Source organism: Lissotriton helveticus, chromosome 5_1 (genome assembly GCF_964261635.1).
Source record: "Lissotriton helveticus chromosome 5_1, aLisHel1.1, whole genome shotgun sequence".
In the NCBI taxonomy this organism is placed as follows: Eukaryota; Metazoa; Chordata; class Amphibia; order Caudata; family Salamandridae; genus Lissotriton; species Lissotriton helveticus.
Window position 1 is genome coordinate 1,072,792,577 of NC_136065.1, and position 24,925 is coordinate 1,072,817,501.

Sequence of the window (24,925 nt, forward strand, 5' to 3'; positions counted from 1 at the left end):
TTGTATATTATACCACATAGTGCACCTCATTATAACAAATGTTACTTTTCTTTGTTGCATGTGATGCCAAGTATGCCCTCTCTCTCCTTCTCACCCCTGTACAATGTCCAATGACAAAGCCTCAAAAGGGGTACAATAGGGCACACATACATTTGCAAACCATCTTTGAACACACTTCATATATCTTTACTATACAGGTGAGTTACTTCAGTATTCTCCAGACATTGTGTGCAAGATTATAGTAGCTTGTTCCATTACATGTTTATTCAACAGAATCATGCAACAAGGCTTACCTGTAATCTTACCCCTGAACTATGGCCCCATCCATATTCCCAGAGGTCATGGTCTGCAGCTGTGTGACCAACAAGTGACCTCATTTTTCACCCAAGCTGCTAGCTTGGTTGATGCATCACAGTAGGTGGACAGTGTCAAGTTAGTGATGAATGGTGGACTATGACACCACTATTGCACCACCATGATGTCATAACTATCAAGTATCAATCTTATATGCATCCACATGAACATCACTCACACACTCTTTTAATCACAGATTACATGTCATGACTATATACATGTCACACATGATAATAACATTTTGAAGACACATCCTAACACCCCACATGTTCTGTATGTATTTAAAATTCTAAGTTATACATAATTACATACATGCATCTTCATATTCACATACATGCACTTCTAAATGCATTTCCAACATCTTTTTTAATTTCTATAAAATGCAAGGGATAATTGCAAATCTACAGGCATGTTTCCATTTTCCCTTTCTGTCATACCTATTTAATCTGCTTACTTACAGGAGTTTGGGGTCTCTACTATGTAGGAGGAGAATTCCATAGCATAGGTGGAGAACTCCGCAGTCAGTGCAAATTTCTCAGACTATTACGACATACAAGATATGTCATACAGGAACAAGGAGTAGGCTATTCCTAAACCTTTCACAGGCCACAGTAGTGCATGGCTGTGCACAACAGGAGAGTCAGGGAAAGTCGAAAGCGATGGGAGGACCTTAGAAGCTCGATAAGATTGAAGACGGATGGGATTGGGTATCTTCCCAGACCGACAAACAGTACCCCACACTCTCCCAACCACAGTGGGTGGTCCTGAAAACAGCATGGCTGGTCCTAGCCACTCTCCTAGATGCCCATGCCCAGAGGCACGTGGGTGGCAAGACTTATAATAGTAAATAAAAGTAACATTTGTCATGTGTTTTGAAAGTTTTGTAGTGTCATATCTCCCTTTTTTGGTTGGTGTATCCTAGAGTTTTGTGTTGTCAAGTAAATTGTAACTTTAAATGAAGGTTAATAATGTGATTAAGGTATATTTTGTTTTGTATAGTTGGAACTATGGCCCCCGCTCTTAAAAGTGATAGCTTCATGTTGAAGTTTCTAATTCAAAGTGGAGTGGTTTATATGACATTTTCCATCATTGTTACAATTTGCACTAATATATTAAAGGTTTGATATTTTTGACAAAAATTAGTAGACATATTTACTCAAGGTTCTTTAATTTTCTCTTTGCTTTCCCGTGAGCATTCAAGGAGAAAGCGGGACAGGGCAGTACTAGAAGTTAAGTAGTAGGAGGCCCTCGACTGGTAGGTAGACAAGTGATGAAGGTGCCAGTACCAACAAAGAGGAGAGAGCTTCCACCCGAAGTTAGGGTGCACCCGCCCAGATAGAGATTTTATTACGAGCCAAGGTACCCTGGGTAGAAGCTGAGGAGACAGACTGTGGAACTCCTCCTGACCAACATGAACTAGCATCTGTGTTGTACCAGGAGCAGGTCCTCCAACATCAAGACCTGAAGTCACCCTTTCCCCAGCTCAATAAGATCCCATAAGAACAGGGCCTTCAGATGCACCTTTTGCTACCTCCCCTCCTAGAGCACGTGCATGCACAGAAGATCAGTGGTGGTGGGTGAGATTCACCCCTCAGTCCTCACGTGGTGTTCAACTCATGCCCCTGGAGTGTGTGACCATGACCTTTCAGAAGGTCACGTAGCAGGTGATTGCAGGTCAGCAGGCTGAGTCCATAAGGAGTGGTGGTGGAGGTGAAGGCCCATAGAGAGGCACAAGTTGACAAGCACGGAGAGATCTGCTGCCTCCTATTATCCTGGACCATAGCAATATCCACAATGTGTCCAAAAACAACCACCAAAGACGCTGTTGTGCCCATAGTATGTATTACCCAGATCTTCAGTTGGTGTCTGGTCCGGCTCACAACTCCAAGAGTCTGCAGAGGTCCAGATGGTCCTGGTCCCTGAAGAAGAAGGCCAAGAATCTATTCTCTTTACACATAAAAGCCTTTCTGATTCTCCATCTGGGCTTGGGATTTGGCTTTACATTTTTTTCAGTCTTTGTACTTTTCTAAATTGAAGATTCATTTAAGACATTTGATCATTCTTTGGGATTGTTTTGGAAAATTGACAATTCTTTTCATAGAACGTTATCCCCTTATAGCTAGACTGGTCCCCTGATGTTCCCGACCTGTTTCTTTAAGTTCCCATTGCCTCCAAGTTGAATCTCTCTTCATGGACTAATGCTCTATGTTTGTTCTTTAACCTCTTACCAAAAACAGTTAACTTTTTGATAAAGCTCATGTTTGAAGATTTCCTTTCAAACATATGAATAAATCTATATAAAAACATATCTTTCACACTTAAAAGTGTTTTTGCTCTTACTTTTGCATGTCTGTGTTGGCATGATTATACATGACTGTAATTGTTTTGTGCTGGAATGTATTGTGATATGTTTCACACTCTGTAACACATTACAAAACATGATTCTAACACACATGTAGTCATGGCTAGGCATACAAGACATGTCATAGAGGTTAAAGGTTAGTTTATGGGAAATTTGTCCAAAGAGATAAACAATAGATTTGTTTACATGTACATCAAAAGTTCTAAGTGGGATGATTTCCATAATTGATGCAAGTTTTATGATCGAGTCACTGCTAGATGAAAAGGTCAAGGGGCCGTTTTTGTTCCCCAGGCTGGGGTCGTGGGCTCAATAACATGCCCTACTTCCCAATACTAGGCCTACTGAAGTATGAATTGGTATTTGTGGTTGTGAAGTGGGAGCATGTGAGTTAGTGTATGGTGCAGGTGGACAGTTGGTGAAGGTTTGTGGGTCGGGTGGGACTTACAAGTTGCAGTTCTGCCCCAGCTGACTGAGGCGGATGCATTGGCCCTGCAGATTTATGCACATGTCTGGGTGATATGGCCGGTGCCATCTGCATGGCTGAGGCATCTTCCTCACGCGACAGATGAAGATGTTCCTGGGGCAACTTTGACATGTGTTGGAGATATGTTTTAATATCTTTCAAGACAAGAGTCTGTCTCTATATCAAGTTAAATTCCTCTTCCTGTTGAGCTAGGGTGATTTGATGAATATCCCCCCACACACACAGATGATTGTTGCTGGAAAAATTCAAAGACTGCTCTTCCCATTGCAGAGGATTTGCCCATGCCCATGCCCCTTCCCCTCCTATCCCTTCCCACTGCATGCATGGCACAGTACAAAGCAAGCACATAGTGCATTACATTGAGGCTTGGCGTATGGGAGGTTTTGGGAGGGAGATTGCTAAATAATGGAGAGGACCTCCTCCCTGGGGGTTTCTTTTCCCTAAGTGGCTGAAGAAAAAACATGATTTGTTCCTGCATTGAAAGGTGGAGCAGGTAAGTTGCCTGTAGGCTGAAAAGCGGTTCAGGAGTGTCCTGCATAGGACATATGAGCATCCATGAATTAGTAGCTGCTGGCTGGGAAACTGTATAGGAAGAACACTTTGGCCACCTTTGAGGTTTTTTAGGGAGATGTCCCGGGTAGAACCAACAATCTCCCTTCTCATACTGAGGAATGAAGCCTGCCGATATGGCATTGTGGATGTGGACAGGGTTTTATTCTTTGATTGCACCCTGTCCTCCACTTGTGGTTGATAATTTATCATTATCAGGCTATTCAAATCCAGGAGCTTAAGGAAAAGGGAAATAAAGTTAGGAACTTTCCGATAAATACTGTGCACATTCCTAAAAACAGAAACATTGTACAAGGGTTGTGAAAACTTTGTGAAAAAGAAATCCCTCTTTTTTCATGTACAAAGGAGACAAATTGATATTACCTAGTGCTAGTTATGAATTGTGGTATGTTCCATGACATGAAATAATATTTTACCTGCTCTAGCCACGAATGCTTCCTTTGCAGATGAAAATTTAGATGTCAGTTGCTGATCATTCGAAGAAGGTGGTGGGCATGTGTCCTTAGACTCAGCACCTGATGAAGTAAAATAACATTACAGATTTATAAATGAAATAAGTAAATAAGATTGGTGCCAGTTTCACTAAGGATAATTGTATTATTTTAAAATAATAATCTCAAGGTAATTAAAACTTCTATTCACTAGAAAACCTTAGAAATCCACTGAAAAAAGAAACCAAAACATACTCAAACAACCAATCACTCACCTATACGTAAACTCACGTAGCCACTCACACACCTATACTTAGACACCAACTGACAGACAGATACAGACATTCACACAAGTCACTCACCCATACATTCACTGAGACACAATTATTCACTTATATAGTTACGCACACACCCACTGCATCATCCAATCGGGCACTCATACACCCACTGATTCACCAATACACCTTGGTATGTATATTTAACACTCATAAACTTTTTTAAACGTTCACAGTCAGTGGATAATGTCATCAGTGATGTCATTTGAGATGTCATCAGTGATGTCATCAGGGATGTCACTGACCATGTCATGAGTGATGTAATATGTGAGGTCATAAGCAGTGCATTGTGGGGGCGCACGTTATGGTTTGCTCAGCTAACTATTGTTGGAATTCAGCAATTTATGTAATTCTTATTTGTGTTGTGGTAGGTTAGTATTTATAAGGCTATGTAGTAGCAGCCGCCACGCCTACAGTACTTCCACTGAGTTTTCCTTGTCATACGAGCTTAATGTTAGCATCTGCAGCTCTATTTCTCAGTTCATAGGTTTTCTCTTGTGTTCAAGTTTGGATTCCGATTTACTAATGAATAGGCCATTCTGCCTCTGCATGCCTATCCTTCTCTGTAGCCCTGCTCCTACATTAGGAGGAGCCGAGCCCTAGCAAAGCAACTTTGAGATAGTGATAGTGTGTACCCATCTTGCAGGTGGTAACCCATCTTTCTTTGCCTTCTTTGTTCAAGAGCGGCTCAAGCCGGTAACTTTCCACTGGGGGCGTGGTTGGGGGTTGTCGGAAGAATAATTATGTGTTACCAAATGTTGGGGAGCCTGTCCCCTCGACAGCCATCCCTGGATGCTGGTCAGATTGGGCTCCGCTGCAGTGTATTATACTAATAAATGATTGTTTGTATTCCCTACTGTCTGACCGACTCTTCACTTGTTTGGAAGGCCATGAGGTAGTCGTAAGTGACCCGGGTGACCCTAATCGGGTAATTTCCTTTACTATAACTGCTGAATTTCTCTGGTTTTGTAGAAGTAAAATGTCAGCCTAACTATAACGTCCCTGTAATGTGGAAAAGTAAATTTTGCCATGTTCTGTGTCCCTACGTGTCATCCATCATATGTTATGTGTGCATGATTCAATATGCATATGTATTCACCATGTCCGATTAATGACGCAATTACAGTTGTGTCCACCTCTAGTATGCCAGTTTCCAGTCCTCGTGAATACTACGAATATCAGGCCTATGTAAAGCTACGTTGCCACGTTTCTCAGTGTGCACGTTATTCTATTATAAAGTCCCCGTTTCTAGGCCTCAAAAGGGCCTGGACACTAGATTCAGCTCCTGTCTCCTGAAGCCTCGCTGAGGAGCGATACAGCCCCCACCTGTATCCTCGACCTTTCACTTACTTCCTGCCTCGCAGTGCCCGGTCCAGCCTGGCTCAGTCTCTGAGTCTGCCAAGAATATGTTATGATTCCAGTTATCAGTTCAGTCCTCCTTCTCTGCATTCCTAAGCTACTGAACTGCATCAATAGTTTCCGTCATTGTCTAGCCTTCACGTCTCCACGTTAGAGAAATACTGCATTTAATGGTCATTTAATATTCTTCAACACGCACTACATGTAGAATAATGCATGGTCCAGTCTTAGAATCAAGTTAGCCTTTCCCCTCCTGACTTCTAGTTTATATCAACATGTTCTCTAAACATCAGATACTAGATACTGTTTAGGTACATGTCGCCCTGACTTTCCAGACTTCAGTCTCTGCTCCTAGCACAGAGTTCATAGCCCCCAGCTTCTCCTAGTAATACGTCATTGCTAGTTTGCGCGCACCATCAGGTTAGAGGTCCCGGCTCCTTAGGTAGCCCCCTCCATGGTTTCCGCCCCATTCATGACATATTCTGTTACGTTTGCATCACATGTCTATGTATACGCCCTGTTACACCTCTTTTCGCCCTTATCTTTCGCGACTGCTACGCGTCACGCCTTCTGCTCCACCCACTGCTACGCCTACTGCAATGTAATGCTATGTGTTTGCGTTATGTATATATGCTCATGTATTGTTATTAAAAGTGAGCGCGCTCATCCCAGCCCCAGCCCCAGCAGCTGCTGGGCCCTGTCATCCTATTCCTATGCAGGTTGTCCTGTTCCTGTCCTTATGCTGTATTAAACCTGCAAAACTCCTACTACCTCGAATCTTGACTCTTATTTATTGAGCTATCTGTTATGATATATGTCTAGTCAAAAAGAGAGGTATTATTTATTTATTTACCACATAATGGCGCCCGAACAGGGACTTGCCCTTTCCCCACGCGTCGGTGAAGCCACGCCGACCCCCTGACCCTCTGCAGTCGTGACGGAACTCTTCTGTGCACCGGCAGATATTTCTGCTTCAAGTATCCCTCAGGCCCACGGAGGAGACGGAGGAGGCGGTCCAGCATCCAAACGAGACGGTGGAGGAACGCGGCGAGTCCCGACCAGAGCCCAAGCCAAGAGTCCAAGGTCCGAGGTATCCGGAGGCCCACCCGTAACAGAAGTCCGAAGTTCGTCGTCCGTCGTCGTAGCAGTCCAGTCCAGTCCGAGGCTTTCCGTTCTTGCTGCCCGGTGAGTACCATTACTGGGGTAGTATCTAGACAGGGTCAATCTAAATTGACTCTGGTCCGTGGGTTGGTGGTACACAGACTCACAAACGAAGTGTTCACCTAGGTGGATACGGGTCTTGATGCGTCCCTTTATGGGACCGGTATGTTCCGTACTGTTTCAGCAGTGCATCCAGTAACTCTAGTCTGTTCCGTTCTCGAGAAATTCTTGTGTTTCTGTTCTCAGTATTCCAGGTAATATTCTGTCCGAACTGTTATGTTATGATGTTGTTCAATGTATTTCCAATGTCGTGGTATGCCTGAATTGTTCTCCAAATTGTTATTGTTTCTCGTGTATTGTATTGTGTTCCGATTCAAGTTTACAATGTCTCTCTTTTCGAGATTACGTCAGCTAAAAACTAGAAAGGGTTTGTTAGAAGAAGCAGTTCCTGTTCCGCCGAGGGACAGTCCAGGTCACTTTATGTATCAGAAGCATGGCATAAGCGCCATATTGTATCTAGATTTATGGGTAGAGTATACCAAACAGTTAGAAGAAAAGTATAGATGGCCCGTATCGGGTACATGGGATGCCGAGTGCATCATGCGAGTAGACGAAGCATTATGGAAAAAGAAAGCCAGACAGTCACAGAAAGATGCCATCGAGTTATGGCGCAAAGAAGCTCATAAAAGAACTGAAAAGGAAATCAGAAAGTCAGAATTAAGTAGAGAATCCTTAGAACGAGCACAAGAAAAAGAACTAATCGAGATTGGTGAACAAGTCAAAGCCGAACAGTCAGACAGACAGAGGCATGCCCTTAATAGGGGTATGTATCCTCTCCTTGCCGAGGGCTTGCCAAAAGCGACCCCAGAGGCATCCAGTAATTTCCCGCCACCATTAGTTCCGACCAAGCTACGTCACAAACAGACCGCAGCTGATATTTTTATTTCGTCCTATTTGGACGACACAGTCCCAGAATATGCAAATCCTGTTCGCGCTCCGCCAGTCCCTGTAAATCAGGCACTTCCCGCTCCTCCAGACACCGGAGTACCTGTTACGGTACCCCCGGTCCAGCCCGCCATACAAGTCCAGCCTGCATTTCCATTTCCCACTCTGCCAGGACGAAGAGCCTCAGTAGACGACTCCAGTTTAGGGGCCGCAGGGGGAGGTCCTCCTCAAACCCCGCCGCCACACAAGCGTTTAACGTTAGCCGAATTACATGCACAAGCGTCACAGCGTACGCCCAGACATCAGACTGTAGCAGAAATAAGAAAATCCCTTGCCGAATGCGGCTATGATCCAGTCCCAGGCGAGGATAATATGGTTTTATATTCATTCCGCGTAAGAAAGGTGGCCGAGTATCTAGTCACCTTACCGAATATGAAAGAAGATCTAGACAGAATATATCGTTTCATCCGTACAGGGGATGATCCAGAAAGCATTAGCGAGGCCATGTCTCAAAGGAAAGCCGAGATCCAGCTCATGATATTAAAGTTTCTGATCAATTGTCTAATAAGAGAACAAGATTACCCGTCTAAAGATCAAGCCGAAATGAGAACCCTGACAAGGTGGAGTGATAATATAGCCGAGGGTAAGCACAAGACCGTCGGTGCTATGGAGAGTATGTACAAGAAAATCCGTAGAGAAATAATAAAGATACACGAACAACGTAAAGCAGCACAAGTAAGCGAGAAAGAAAGTAACTCTGATACTGAAGAGGTAGAGGACGAGAATCCCGCCAGAATAGCGTATGTAGGAAAATCTAGATTTCCAGATCGCCATTTACGCCTAGAACACAAGTCTATTTTTCATTCTCCAGCACCAGAACAAGGTTCTCTAGAACAAGTATTCCAAGCTACCGATCACATTCTGAAATCACGAATCGGTTACAGTGAGTTAAGTACCATGCATGAACAAGAACTAGCCCGATCAGCAGTCCGATGGATTACTGATTCTACCACTTTTCCAGACGAAATAGTGGCACAAATGTTTCTGAAAATGCCCCCAGCCGAGCAACGACTGGTGGGTATGTATATGATTCAGCACCTCATTACATTGTATGAGGGTCAACACTCTGATCCAGGTCCGTTACATGATATCCTGAACGAGTTACTCCAGTATAGATGGAAAGGTCTAGGTACCGACTTAATTAGTGTCATTCTAGAACAGCGTCACAAATATAGAACGTTTCTGAACCCGCATTTTGTTCATGCCTCACCTCCAGAAGGTAAACCATTTTACATGGAGAGACAGAATCCGTTACGAGAAGTCCACCCAGTTAAAGGAACGGGTGGCGAAATGCAGCGAGTGTTTGTTTACACTCCAATTACAAAGATGGAACTCCTCGAGATGAAGAAATTAATTCCCTGTCATGACAAAGATCCAGCAGGGTTCCATAGAGAATTAAAAGACATGCTCCGTATGGGAGAATACACATATCCAGATATAATTAAAATGTTAAAGGTTCTGCTGCCCGCAGGGGTGTATGAAAAGCTCAAGGAAAAAGAATGGGAGGTGGGAGAGAAAAAGATCGATTGGGCAGTTCTAGAAGCCGAAGATAAGGCACGAGTACCAGGTACCGGTCTTGGAGATAAATGTAAAGAATTACCAGAATTATTAATACAAGTTTTACCCAGATTATTGACAACTAGAAAAGAAGACTGGGATGCAATCTCAGCCTGTAAACAGAAACAAGATGAGGATATTAGTGATTTTTATTCTAGATTTGAAAAATGTTTCAGTATCAACAGTGGCCTCAAGACAAGTAGTGAGTCATACCCTCATCTTTTTGTTACTAAATTAGTCGAGAATTCAAGCCCACAAATTAAGAATCGAGTTCTGAAAGTCGAAAGTACCTGGCAAGCTAATACCCCGTCCCAGATGTTGCAGATGCTCCAATACCACCAGAATAGAATCAGAGAAGAACAAGAACACGAGAGAAAACGTATGAAAGACATGAAAATGAAAGTACTAGTTGCACAATCTGTTCCTCAAGACAGTCAGAAGAGGGGTCCGAATCAAGCCAGTCATCCTGCAGCTCCCGTTAAAGGGAACTGCAATTATTGTAAACAGCCAGGTCATTTTATAAATGAGTGTGCAGTTCTGAAACACAACATAGCTACTGGTAAGACTAAAGAAAGACCACGTCCGCCTAGACAAGAACAAGTTTCACAGATTCCTCAGCCACAGAATGCACCACAGACAGTTACAGCACCGCAGCCTATCGCTGCAACACAGCATGTTACATCGCAGATGTACCAGTATGCACAGTCTGAGTATCCAGAGTACCAGCAGTATTCATGAAACAGCCTAGAGAGGGAGGTAGGCTTGCCTCTCATCGAGATACCTGTAGATCAAGAAGGTCCCTATGTTCACAGTCAAGTATTAGGGAAAGACAGAAAGTTTTTGATTGATACAGGGGCAAGTAGGACCACAATTAGTCACGCCGAAGTTCCAGGGGCTCCGCTCTCAGGCTCAAGAAATGTTTCCCTTGGATTTTCAGGAAAACCTATCGTAAATGAGATTTCAAAGCCAGTTACTCTAGAAGTAGGTCCATTGTCCCGCACTACTGATCTGTTACTTACTAAGTCATGTCCAGAGAATCTATTAGGCATTAAAACACTGAAAGAGTTAGGTGCAGTTATATGCTGTTCCCCAGAGGGAATACGATTGTTCCTACGTGACTTCAAGGGTCACTATGTATTACGAGATTTTGATTCAAGACTGTCTAATGTTCCACAGCATCTATGGGCGCAAGGTCCAACTGATGTAGGTTATATGCAAAACACACCCTATAGTGTGACTCTCAAGCCAGGTGTAGTGTTACCACGAATCAGACAGTACAGATTGCCACCTGAGGCTGTAGCAGCCTTATCCAAAATTATTGACGAGCTCATTGCTCAAGGAGTGGTTGTAGAAACTGACTCCAATGTATGTAATTCTCCGATCATTCCAGTCATGAAACGTACTGATCCAAATGCACCCCCAGTATATCGATTAGTGATTGACCTACGAGAGCTTAATAAATTTATTATTCCGCAGTACCCAGTTGTCCCAGACATCTCTTCCTTATTAACGGCCATTGATTCCGAAGCCACGTTCTTCACTGTCATAGACCTCAAGAACGCATTTTTCAGTGTTCCTATTCATCCAGACAGCCAGTTCCTTTTCGGATTTTGTTTAAATGGAAGGAGCTATATGTTTACACGAGCTCCTCATGGTTTCACAGAAAGTCCTAGTATTTACAGTCAAGCACTCAAGAGACAACTAGACAACATTCACATGCCAACTGACACTGCCCTGCTCCAGTATGTCGATGATCTACTGATCACAGCCCGTTCTGAACGTGGTTGCGAGCAAGCATCCCTTACAGTTTTGTATTTCCTAGCCGAGATGGGGCACAGGGTGTCCCCTTCTAAGCTTCAATTCTGTGTCCAGCAAGTGGTCTACTTAGGACACTTGCTGTCCAAGAGGGGTAGGCAGTTGACACCAGACCGTATCCAGTTAATAGCGAGTCTTCCTCAGCCCAAGACCCAGAAGGAGGTACGTGCTTTTATCGGCCTCACTTCTTATTGCAGACAATGGATTCCTCAGTATGCATTTCTAGCCAAGCCACTGATACAGTTAACGACACAGGAGGCAGCCGCATCGACTGTTCTCCCTTGGACATCTGAACATACACTTAGTTTCAATGAGTTAAAGAAAGCCCTATGCCAAGCTCCAGTTCTAGCGACACCGAACTACAGTAAGCCTTTTACACTTTTCGTTACTGAACGCGAAGGTACAGCATTATCTGTTCTCACACAAGATCAAGCAGGACAATACAAGCCCTGTGCTTATTTTTCGAGCACATTAGATCCTGTAGCCCAGGCTCTGCCTGCGTGCCTCAAGTCAGTTGCAGCCACAGCCCTAGCTATCAGACAAAGTGATTCCATAGTCTTAGGACATACCTTGACAGTACAAGTTCCACATTCTGTGGAAGTTCTTTTAAACCGAACACAAACTCAGCACTTGACAATTGCACGTTTAACAGGTTATGAATTGACACTGTTCCAGCCACACATAGAAATCAGACGCTGCAACATTTTAAATCCTGCTACACTGTTACCATCAGTTAATTCAAATTCTGCCACACATGACTGTGTGGAAGTAGTTAACATTACGACAAAGCCAAGACAAGATCTGACAGATATTCCGTTACCAGATCCCGACCTGACACTTTATGTGGATGGTTCATGTATGAGAACAAGTACAGGAGAACTAGTCGCCGCGTATGCAGTGACTACTGACACCGAAGTTATTGAAACACACCGTATTGACACCCTGTCCGCTCAAGCAGCAGAGCTAGTTGCTCTGACACAAGCCTGTATACACGCCAAGAACTTGAAAGTTAATGTTTACACAGATTCACGTTACGCATTTGGAGTTGTACACGACTTCGGAGTGCTCTGGCAGGAGAGAGGTTTCATGACTTCTCATGGAACCAAGATTCAGCATGGTTTCCTTATTCAAGCTCTGTTAGATGCCATACATTCACCGACAGCTATCGCTATCATGAAGTGCAAAGCACATACGAAAGTTACTGACACTATTTCCCAAGGTAATGATCTAGCAGATCGCACAGCCAAGCTTACAGCACAGACTCTAGACATTCCAGTTAATCAGACACACACTCCAGATCCGATTACATGTATGACAGTTAAGGACCCTACACAAGATGTCATAGATATCCAGTTACATGCTACTCCCGAAGAAATCAAGAAATGGTCCGAACAAGGAGGGGTCCAGACAGATCAAGGATGGTTAACGAAGGGTAGAGCCACATGGTTTCTCCCCGACTCTATGGTTCAAGTCATTATTAATACCGCACATAGTCCAGCACATTTAGGAGAAAAAGCTATGTTAGACAGTATCCAGAACATTTGGTTCAACAAGCATTTACGAGCTGCAGCCAAGCAGAAAGTCCGTACCTGTATGATATGTTGTCAGTTTAATCCAGGTAAAAGTGTCCCGGTGGAACAAGGTGGATTCCAGCCTCCTGACCACCCTTTTGAAGTCCTCCAGATGGATTATATTCAGATGGAGCGATGTCGAGGTTTCAAGTATGTCCTTGTAGTTGTATGCGCTTTGTCCAGGTGGACAGAAGCATATCCAGTCCCAGATTACACAGCCGCGACCACTGCCAAGCAGTTGGTTCGTGAGTTCTTCCCTCGTTATGGACTCCCTAGAGTCGTATATTCTGACAACGGCCAGCCATTCTCATCTGAACTCATGAAGCATGTTTCCCTTTTGCTAGGGTACCAGTGGAAGTTTCATTGTGTACGCCATCCTGAAGCAGCCGGTCTCGTAGAAAGACATAACCAGACCCTGAAAATCCGTATTGCAAAAGTGTGTAAAGAAAAAGGTGTGGACTGGCTAGTAGCTCTGCCAGTCGCTTTATTTTATATGCGCATGGTCGCACATTCCAGATCAGGTCTGTCCCCGTACGAGGTCGTATTCGGCCGCCCCCCTAACATGTGGGGTACTCCTAGACCCCGAAGTATTACCGATGTTTCAAGTAATATGCTGACAGATTACCTAGCTTCCTTGATGTCTGCCCTCAACTCATGTCGTTCACAGGTTGCTGCCGCATTTCCAGACAATACCGAGGTGGCACCGCACGAAATCGTTCCAGGATCCATGGTGATGGTCCGCAACTTTGACAGATCAAGTCCGCTGGAGCCTCGTTGGAAAGAGCCCCGACAGGTCCTCCTCACCACCCGTACAGCCGTGAAGTTGGAAGGACGCAAAGGCTGGGTACACCTTTCTCATATTAAACTTTTTAATGGACTGAAACCCGTCTTAAAGAACATTTCCCAGGATTTGAAGGATTGCCAAAATATTGTTCTCAAGGACTGTCCCGCAAAAGACATTGCTACAACCCCTCCCCTGTTAGAGAAAACTCCGCAACAGGAGTACAAGCTAAAACTCCGGTCTAGTAAAATAAGTCAGTCAGTTTGATTGTCTAAGTCCTCCCCTAGGTGAAACGGTTAGACTGTTTCTGACATGTATAAAATAGACCCCCATAGTGAGAGAGTTAGTCAAAACTCAATCCGATGTATCATTTTTCTATGTTTCATATTGTTTCTCAGCCTTATGATTTCCTGCACCAGTTATGCATTTTTCTTGTACTTCCCAGTTCTTCATGTAAATAAGTCTGCTAATGCTACAATAGAGCACACGTTTAGTGATCTGCCTCCTCATGAACTCTCTTACCGCCTCGCTATGCGAAATAACTCATTTATCCGCATGTTACATTACTCACACCAGACCAGCAATGCCACTAATTGTTGGGTGTGTGGTCGACTCCCCCCTTTCCAGACACCGAAGGGAGTTCTGCCACTTTTTCCTTATCCATTTTCACATAATGGTTCGTGTGGAGCATGGTCCACGTTAACGTCATCCTTAACAGATATGTCTTTTCTTAACAGTACATGTTTTCCAGACAAGCAAGGTCTTCCCCACAGAACAGGTTTAGATCTAGAAAATGAAGTGTATAATTTAGGTAATTATTCGTCGAATTTTATGGTCCTGAATGTTCAGTCTGATACTACTCCAGACTTACCTGCTATTTCAGTACTACCAGTCAAAGGCGAATTATGTGTCCGTAATAATGGTTCCATACACGTAGGACATAGTGATTGTACTACTATTGTCAAGTATAGTGACAGTGGGAAATCTATCTTTAAAGCTTCACGTCATTCTTATTTTATTTGTGGTCAAACTGCATATGTTCGTCTGCCCCTCGATTGGGAGGGAACCTGTTACATTGCCTTCCTACTGCCACCAGTTTTTCTAGCCCCACCTGATTATCATAGAAACACACATCTAGTACACATTAGACATAGAAGGGAGTCCCCAATTGTCGATTATACTGAAACTGCTCTAGAACAGTATACAGATTTCAATAGAGGTTTCTTTTTCTTTATAGGACCTATCCAGAATAGTAAGCTAATCCGTAGGTTAACAAGAACCCTTGAAGCAGTAGTAAATGAGACTGCCTCTGCTCTAGGTAACTTAACCGAAGAGCAATCTGCTATGAGATTTGTCGTTTTACAGAATCGTCTCGTCCTTGACGTCATACTGGCCGATAGGGGCGGGGCCTGTAGAGTCATCGGATCTAGTTGCTGCATTTTCATTCCAAATAACGCGCCGTCTGTTTATTCAGCTATAACCAGACTCCATAAAATTGCCCATCTGATACACCAAGATCCAGGCACCTGGACATGGTCCGGTTGGTTCTGGAATATAATTTCCGCATGGGGATGGAAAATATTGTCCTTTCTAGGTATTGCAGTAGCGATCATATTCAGCTGCTGCCTCTGTATACAATGTGGCCCTGCGATTTGCGGCATTTGTGCTACCTCTTGTATTCCTAGTCCCAAGCCCCGTTCTAAATCCCGTTCCAGGATAATTCGAGACGAGCAAATGATGCTGTATGAAATGATAGATGGTATCATGAAAATTGATGTTTCCTGATGGAAACGTAGTGACAAGGAGGGAATGTGGAAAAGTAAATTTTGCCATGTTCTGTGTCCCTACGTGTCATCCATCATATGTTATGTGTGCATGATTCAATATGCATATGTATTCACCATGTCCGATTAATGACGCAATTACAGTTGTGTCCACCTCTAGTATGCCAGTTTCCAGTCCTCGTGAATACTACGAATATCAGGCCTATGTAAAGCTACGTTGCCACGTTTCTCAGTGTGCACGTTATTCTATTATAAAGTCCCCGTTTCTAGGCCTCAAAAGGGCCTGGACACTAGATTCAGCTCCTGTCTCCTGAAGCCTCGCTGAGGAGCGATACAGCCCCCACCTGTATCCTCGACCTTTCACTTACTTCCTGCCTCGCAGTGCCCGGTCCAGCCTGGCTCAGTCTCTGAGTCTGCCAAGAATATGTTATGATTCCAGTTATCAGTTCAGTCCTCCTTCTCTGCATTCCTAAGCTACTGAACTGCATCAATAGTTTCCGTCATTGTCTAGCCTTCACGTCTCCACGTTAGAGAAATACTGCATTTAATGGTCATTTAATATTCTTCAACACGCACTACATGTAGAATAATGCATGGTCCAGTCTTAGAATCAAGTTAGCCTTTCCCCTCCTGACTTCTAGTTTATATCAACATGTTCTCTAAACATCAGATACTAGATACTGTTTAGGTACATGTCGCCCTGACTTTCCAGACTTCAGTCTCTGCTCCTAGCACAGAGTTCATAGCCCCCAGCTTCTCCTAGTAATACGTCATTGCTAGTTTGCGCGCACCATCAGGTTAGAGGTCCCGGCTCCTTAGGTAGCCCCCTCCATGGTTTCCGCCCCATTCATGACATATTCTGTTACGTTTGCATCACATGTCTATGTATACGCCCTGTTACACCTCTTTTCGCCCTTATCTTTCGCGACTGCTACGCGTCACGCCTTCTGCTCCACCCACTGCTACGCCTACTGCAATGTAATGCTATGTGTTTGCGTTATGTATATATGCTCATGTATTGTTATTAAAAGTGAGCGCGCTCATCCCAGACCCAGCCCCAGCAGCTGCTGGGCCCTGTCATCCTATTCCTATGCAGGTTGTCCTGTTCCTGTCCTTATGCTGTATTAAACCTGCAAAACTCCTACTACCTCGAATCTTGACTCTTATTTATTGAGCTATCTGTTATGATATATGTCTAGTCAAAAAGAGAGGTATTATTTATTTATTTACCACAGTAAACTTAATATTTTTCAAAGAATTTCTAAGGTATTTAAAAATTAAATTTCCTAACTATATCGTCCCTGTAACCTCTGTTTTTTTCAGTGACTTTCTAAGTTTTATAAAATGCTATTTCCTAACTATAACGTCCCTGTAACCTTTGCTTTTTTCAGTGAATTTCTATAGTTTTTAAAGTAGTAGTCACATTTGCAAAGTAGTGGAGAAAGGGGGCGGGCCTCCAACCAGCTCTTAGGAATTCCACTGTGTAGGACTTACAGGAGGTACCAGGAGGGCTTCTTTGCCCCCAAGGTCCCTCTGGAGCCAAGGGGGACTTCATCCCCCAACTAGTAGTGCCAGGAGGCACATTTGCAGAATGGTGTAGAAATGAGGTGTGCCTCTGACAACTTCTCAGCAATCCTGTTGTGTGGGACTTACTGGAGGTAAAAGGAGGGGAGTTGTTGGCTCCCCAAGGACATCCTTGGGGCCAACTACCCCTCCTATTACCTCAATAAGTCCCATACAACAGGATAGCTGAGATCTGATAGAAGGCCACGCCCCCTCTCTCCACCACTCTGCAATCGCATCTCCTGGCACACTACTAGTAGGGGGTTGAAGTTCCCTTGGCTATTGAGGGTCTTTGGGGCCAACTACTCTTCCTGTTACCTTCAGCAAGCCCCACACAGTGGGTTTGCAGTGTAGTTTTTGGTGGCCACCAGGGCTCTAAGTGGGATGAAAAAAAGGGGGGTCTCTCAAAGGGGTGTGGCCAATGTAATTAAGGGTGTAGCTTACAAACAAGTAAGTTAAAAATCTGTGCTTAGCTTAGTGTGCCGCCCGACTTGTATTTTGCTGTTTCTGTCATTGCTTCTAGATATATGATACAATAAGTAACATAATACCTACAACAAGTCAGGACTATTGGCTTTGTCAATGGTTGTTAGTTGCACAAGATAAATAAGCAGCAACTATGGCTTGTATTTAATATTGAATAAGCTTCCACTTAAAGCCGTGGTGACACCACAACAATGTTGCTGCTCCTGAGTTTCAAAAAGAGAAGGAAAATCCAGAGAGAAAATTACTCTCTAAAGGATTTCCCTTCCCCTACAATGCTCACCTGACATGACGGTAAGCCGTAATTTCTCCACAAGTGAGAAGTGAGCAGTGTGAGCACGCGCACATGATGTGGCTGCTGTCAATGCAGTCCGGAAAAAAACAGACTGCCTGTGCCAGGGCACAAAACAGAGCCCGATAGAGACCCATTTCGAGGCCCCCTTTAAAAAACTGCCGGTGCTCTGCACTGCTGGGACCTGGCCCACCTAAAGCCCTGGTGTCCCCTCTGCAACCGTGCCTCCGGGAGCACTACAAGTTGGGGGATGAAGTCCCCTTGGCTCATGAGGGTCCTTGGGGAGCAACCAGCCCTCCTGTTACCTCCAGTAAGGCCCACACAGCTCAATTGATGAGAAATGGTCAGAGGCTATGCCCCCTTTCTCCACTACCCAGCAAATGCTCCTCCTGGAGGTGGAGGTATCTGGGGCTTTCATAAGCCCTAGGAGGGGGGCCCGTGCGGCCCCCTCCGATAAGTTGTATATGCCCCCGGTACCTGGCCCACCCGGGGGTTATTTTAAAGCAAGCACTGGAGCCCGCACTTCCTTAATTCTTTTTTGACACAAATTCACGATTATCGCGAATCCATGGAAAATTCTTTTTTTAAATGGTTTTATGTCATGGTGGGGTGCCAGGTGGACCCCAAGACCATAGCTTGAGGGTTAGGCTATTCCTATCTATTCCTATCCCCTTTTCTTCATTTTCACTTTTTTTGGGACTCAACTTGAAGCCGGGTCCCAAGATGGCTGCCAACACTTCCTGGTTGAATTGTTGGCAGACAATCAAAGCAGCGCATTTCCCTGCACAAGCTCTCTTTCTTCGCGAAGGCTCCGCAGCCAAAGATATCACTATAATTTTAAACTTAAATTTCTCAAAAACTACTTACTACTTAAAATATTTACACCAAATAGGCAAAAGGCACTTCTTTGAACCAACAACTACCTCCCTGCCAAATTTGGTGTAAGTCCGTTCAGCGGTTCGGGCTGTGGCTGTGGCTAAAGGTTCCTAAGAGAGTTAACATTCCAAATGCAAACTTATTTTGCTCCCCAAATTCTTGGTCCCCACTGCACGGATCACACCCCAACTCTGCATAATAGTAGTACCCACCATGACATGGAAAATGTTATGCAGATTGGTCAAACGATGACAAAGTTATAAACAAGTCAAAAACACTTTTCCTATATATATATATATATATATATATATATATATATATATATATATATATATATATATATATATATATATATATATATATATATATATATATATATATCAACACACGCTCGCTGATATCAAAGAAAGCAGACGGCACTCCAACTGTTGATGTTTTCATAGATTTAATGGCAGACCCCCTACCCCATGGAAAGACAAATGCGTTTCGCAGAGAAACGGCTTCCTCAGTGTCAACAGTGATAAAGTTTGAACGCCATTATATCTCCCCCTCTTTAGTGACATAAAAAGAGGACTAGGCCAACAGTTGATTATAATAGTGGCAGACATCTTGTAATGTGCAAATTGCTGTTTTTCACGTCAGTACATAGAGAATAATGGCGGTGAATAAAGTGCTCGTGCATTAAAAACAGTGTAGAAAGAACCTTGCAACAAATTGATTGTTGGATACTTGACTTGCGTGGAGAGAAAAAGTTAAATATATAACAAGACATGCGTTTCATATATTTACACGTGTTGTTTTTCCTCACCCATTTTGGAAAAAACACATTCTTGCATGAGAAGAACTCAAGAGTTAATTGTAAAGTGCGCCACATGGTGCAAAGATTTCATATAACTCTTAACCACAAACATCACAAATTTTTTACATTTCTATGTGACGAGTATCCATCACCAATCTATTTATATACCCCACGTGTTTATAGTGTCTATCTCTGTGTTGTTATAAACTACAGGCAAGTCACTTTTCTCATTGGGCCCTGTATGGGCATATTTTCTTGTTCTTTTACAGTATCTGGCCCTGTATGGACATGGGCCTCCCTAATAAGTTCTGTGGTTATCCTGATTAGTTATGCAGATAAAGGCTTCAAGGAGAGTTTAGCAGAAGATTAGTGTTCTAATTTACTTTCAGATGTGACCCAATTGTTTCTGTACAGGTTGCCCCCATTGCGTCATTATTCCAGATGTACCCAAAGTTCTTCATCGTTATTGAGACCCACCGGCTTCATGGTCTGGAGGTCGATGATGTATCTCGACTCCATGGCCCTCAAACTCCTAACTTTGTCCCCACCTCTTTCTTGTTTTTCCAGCTGATCTATCAAATAGAAAGATAGTAAGTCTCTATTGCTGTTATGGTGGGTTTCAAAGTGGCGTGCCACCGGGTAGTTCTTTTCCTTATTGGTAATTGCACGCATGTGCTCTAAGATGCGTTTCTTTGCTTGGTTGATCGTACTACCAACATACCTCTTTGAGCACGGGCAAACAAGACAATAAACAACAAATTCTGAATTGCAATTCAAGAATTTCTTGATGGTTCTGGTGGGTCGGGGGTCATTGGGTCTACCCTCGTATTTCGTTTTCTTGTGGCTGTATTTACACGCCTTACAGTGCATGCAAGGGTAGAAACCCTGGATTGGTTTGGATCTCACTGGTTTTGGGGGGTCCCTGTAATGGCTTCTGGTTAGATGATCGCCCAAGGATTGACAACGTCTATATGTAATTGTTGGTCTCGGTGATATTCTGTCCTTCAGAATAGTGTCTGTTTTTAGAATATGCCAGTTGTTATTAAAAATCTGGACCACCTCTTTGGATCTCATGTTATAGGTCGTTATCATTCTGGTTGTGGGTTTTGTTACTTCTGTCTCCTTCAGGTTTTTGTTCACCAGTAGATCTTTTCTATTTATCGATTCCACTTTTTTAGAGGCCTCTAAGAGTGATTTCCGTGAATAGCCTCGTTCTAGAAATCTAGAGGTTGCTGTTTTTTGTGCCAAAAGGAAATCGCTGTGCTCAGAGCAATTTAGTTTCAGACGCAAAAATTCACCATACGGGATGTTTTTTACCATGGATCTAGGATGGTGACTTGCAGCGTGCAGAACGGCGTTACCCGCCGTCGGCTTGCGGTAGAGCTTAGTTTGGATCCTGCCACCTTCCGCAAAAACCTCAAGATCAAGATAGTGGACTGTTTTATCACTGATTTCACTGGTGAATTTCAAATTAAGATTGTTTTCGCCTAGCGTTGACACAAACCTCTCGGCCGAGGGTCTGTCTCCCCGCCAGACGACAAACAGATCATCTATGTATCTGGTCCAAACCATAATGTTATCCAGCCAGTGTTCGTTGGTCCCCCCCCAGGCCACGTGCTTCTCCCACCAGCCCACGAATACATTCGCGTAGCTGGGGGCGAAGCACGTGCCCATGGCGGTCCCCCTAGTCTGGCGATACATAGTACCTGAAAAAAGAAAGATGTTATTAAAAAGACAAAATTCAATCATCTTTAAAAGCATGCGATTGTGTTGATGGAAATGCATGCTTTTCTTTTTCAGAAACCATTCAATAGCTTGAAGTCCATCTTGGTGCCCAATGCATGTGTACAAATTGGCGACATCTAAGGTAATGAGAAGCATATCATCCTCCCATTGTATGTCGTCAATAATCCTAAGGAAGTCCTGAGTGTCTCTAACGAATGATGGAAGATCCTTGACAAAGGGGGATAGGTAGTTGTCGATAAATCTTGAAGTTGCTTCTAGGAGACTCCCTATGGAAGAGACAATTGGTCTCCCTGGTGGGTGCTTGATGTTCTTGTGCACCTTTGGCAGGTGGTAAAAAGTGGGGAAGATTGGGTGTGCACAATGTAGATATTCATATTCGTTTTTGCTCAACATACCATCATCCATCCACATTTTGAGGAGTCCGTGATATTCCAGGATGCATTTATCAAACTCATTCCTGGTAATCACCTCATAGCATTCTTTATCTTCCAGTTGTCTTAAGGCTTCCAGTTTGTATTGGTCCTTATCGAAAATAACCATGTTGCCCCCCTTGTCCAAGGGTTTTATTTCTATTGAGTTATCTTCCTTGAGTGATTTTATGGCTTGCCATTCCATGCTGGAGATATTGGAATTTTTTCTTGTGATTTCCATTCTCTTAGTGGTTAGCTTATCCAAGTCTTGAAGGATTGCATCGTTGAAGACATCGATGGCGTCATGTGTCACATGTGGTAGGAATCTAGATTTTTTCTTTAAATTGCTAGGATCTCTTCTCTGTGCGATATCTTCTCTCCTCAGAACCTCTCCCGAGCTTGGCACATCCTCAATGCCTGCTAATATATGTGTGGTTTGAAGGAGAGGTAAGTCATCATCAATGAGATCACTAGTCATTCCATCAGTTGTACCGATGTTGGTTGTCTGTTCCAATGGTCGGTGGTTTGCAAAGATCTTATCCAATTTCAATTTCCTTATGAACTTGAAGATGTCAATCCTGGTTTCTACAGGGTCAAAATTGGCTGTCGGGCAGAAAGTCATGCCTCTTCTCAGTACTTTTTCCTCATAGATTGTGAGTTTTCTCTGAGAGAGGTTGATGATAGTGTTCTCTTGTTTTATCGTTTCCCCCCCCTGCCCTTGCTCCGGGTCACTACAGATGTTGTATCTTGTGCGGCCCCTTCTGCCGCGTCTGGTTTTCCTCCTTTTTTTGTAGCTTTTTTTCTCATCTGGGGTTGGGGGCGTTGTCGCGTTTCTTTCATCACCTCGAATTCGTCTAAAAAAGGCTCCCTGGCATTTGCTCCCACTGTTTGTCTTCCGTTTGATTTTGTCAATTCATCCTCAGAGACTTCTGACTCTGAGGTGACATTAGTTTTAGCCCGTTGTGCTCCCTGGGCGAGCCTTTTTCTTGTGGCGTCGAATTTCTTCGCGAAGGTGAGAATTCTGCCCGTTAAATAATCTTGCTCGTCCCGTTGGAACTTTGTCTGTTTCCTTTTCTTGATGATATTTTCATAGTCTTTGAGTCGTTTTTGCATGTTGGCACGTAGGTCTTCAATAGTTTTTGTGTCTTTTTCTTTTGCAATCAAATCTTCAAGTCTTTGGATCTCAGCAAGAGCTTTGTCCCGGTCACTCCATGCGTACTGTACTAACATTAGAAGCATACCTTTGCAGGAGTTCGCTATATACGTTGCCCAGTCTTTTAATAGTTGGGGGTCCGGGTTTTCATACGATGGGACGGTGAAGATCCGCAGACCTCTGGGGACTCTGTTGCAGTCCGCATATCTTTGAAGTGATGTTGCCTCCCACCACTTGCGTATCTCACGCTCTTGCATTTTTTCTAATTGATGGAACAGGGTTTGCACGCTATTCATTGATGTTTGTGGCAAACCCGAAGGCTCTGGTCTTTGTGTTGTCACAGCATTTAGGCTTTTAAACACTTCATCTGCATCTCTCTCCCTGTCAGCATTTAGGGACATGATAGCAGGGAGGACCTTGGCACTAGCGTTGCACGCTGTAACTATAACAGCGTTTCCTTAAACGGGGTAACAAGAAAGTTGTGAGGGGGGTCTGCCAAATCAGTTCTCTAACGGGACAGAGGTAAGAGAATAACACAGTCTATTTCTGGATACCGGTGTAACAGCGCTTACCCGTCTCCGGACGTCCACAGGAGCCAAGGCGTTCTGCGGTCTCACGGGTTGGGTAGGCGTCGCACCAGGTTCCTCCACAGCTTAATAGTTCCAGAATCCGCAATACGGATGTCACGATGGATCCCTCTGTTGCCTCGGGGCTAACGGCCAAATTAACTTTCAGCACCGAACGGTCACCGCCGTTGCTCCGCCACGTCCCGGGTGCTCGCGTCTCGCGGTGGTGAGCCGCGTAATATCAACACACGCTCGCTGATATCAAAGAAAGCAGACGGCACTCCAACTGTTGATGTTTTCATAGATTTAATGGCAGACCCCCTACCCCATGGAAAGACAAACGCGTTTCGCCGAGAAACGGCTTCCTCAGTGTCAACAGTGATAAAGTTTGAACGCCATTATATCTCCCCCTCTTTAGTGACATAAAAAGAGGACTAGGCCAACAGTTGATTATAATAGTGGCAGACATCTTGTAATGTGCAAATTGCTGTTTTTCACGTCAGTACATAGAGAATAATGGCGGTGAATAAAGTGCTCGTGCATTAAAAACAGTGTAGAAAGAACCTTGCAACGAATTGATTGTTGGATACTTGACTTGCGTGGAGAGAAAAAGTTAAATATATAACAAGACATGCGTTTCATATATTTACACGTGTTGTTTTTCCTCACCCATTTTGGAAAAATCACATTCTTGCATGAGAAGAACTCAAGAGTTAATTGTAAAGTGTGCCACATGGTGCAAAGATTTCATATAACTCTTAACCACAAACATCACACATTTTTTACATTTCTATGTGACGAGTATCCATCACCAATCTATTTATATACCCCACGTGTTTATAGTGTCTATCTCTGTGTTGTTATAAACTACAGGCAAGTCACTTTTCTCATTGGGCCCTGTATGGGCATATTTTCTTGTTCTTTTACAGTATCTGGCCCTGTATGGACAAAAAAAAAAAATATATATATATATATATATATATATATATATATATATATATATATATATATATATATATATCCAACAAAACGCACTTGAGCTTCGAGAGAGCACTCAACAAGGTTCCAACCATCTGGTTGCAAAGTATGCAAAGCAGTCAGGTGAGCTGCAGCGAGGCTGACAAACCAGATGGTTGGAACCTTGTTGAGTGCTCTCTCAGACTTAGCAAATGCTTTATTCGATTTCAATTTTTATAAAACCATAAAAGCAACAGTTAATTTTGAAATATGTGCTCTCTCAAAGCTCAAGGGTGCTTTGTTGGACAATATATATCAAACAATCCGCATGTAATGAGACTACTGGGACTCCTCCTTCGTCTTCTCCAAAACGGACACAGACCAAAAGTAGGTGCAAAAGGAATATTTTTATTTAATAGTCGCCATAACGTTTCAGCTCGTCCGAGCCTTGATCACATGACAATGTAGTGTTAGAGACAGCCCAATTTAAAGTGACAGTGCATACAAAGAA

General features: G+C 43.5%; 1 long non-coding RNA gene across 1 annotated transcript in view; it reads right to left on the minus strand.

Annotated features, from left to right (window-relative positions):
* Window positions 1-24,925, minus strand: part of LOC144753494 (uncharacterized) — a 157,910-nt gene that overhangs the window by 40,990 nt on the left and 91,995 nt on the right. Inside the window, exon 2 of the long non-coding RNA XR_013594387.1 lies at window positions 4,187-4,285. This is a non-coding gene — a long non-coding RNA (uncharacterized LOC144753494). The remainder of the gene's footprint in view (window positions 1-4,186; window positions 4,286-24,925) is intronic.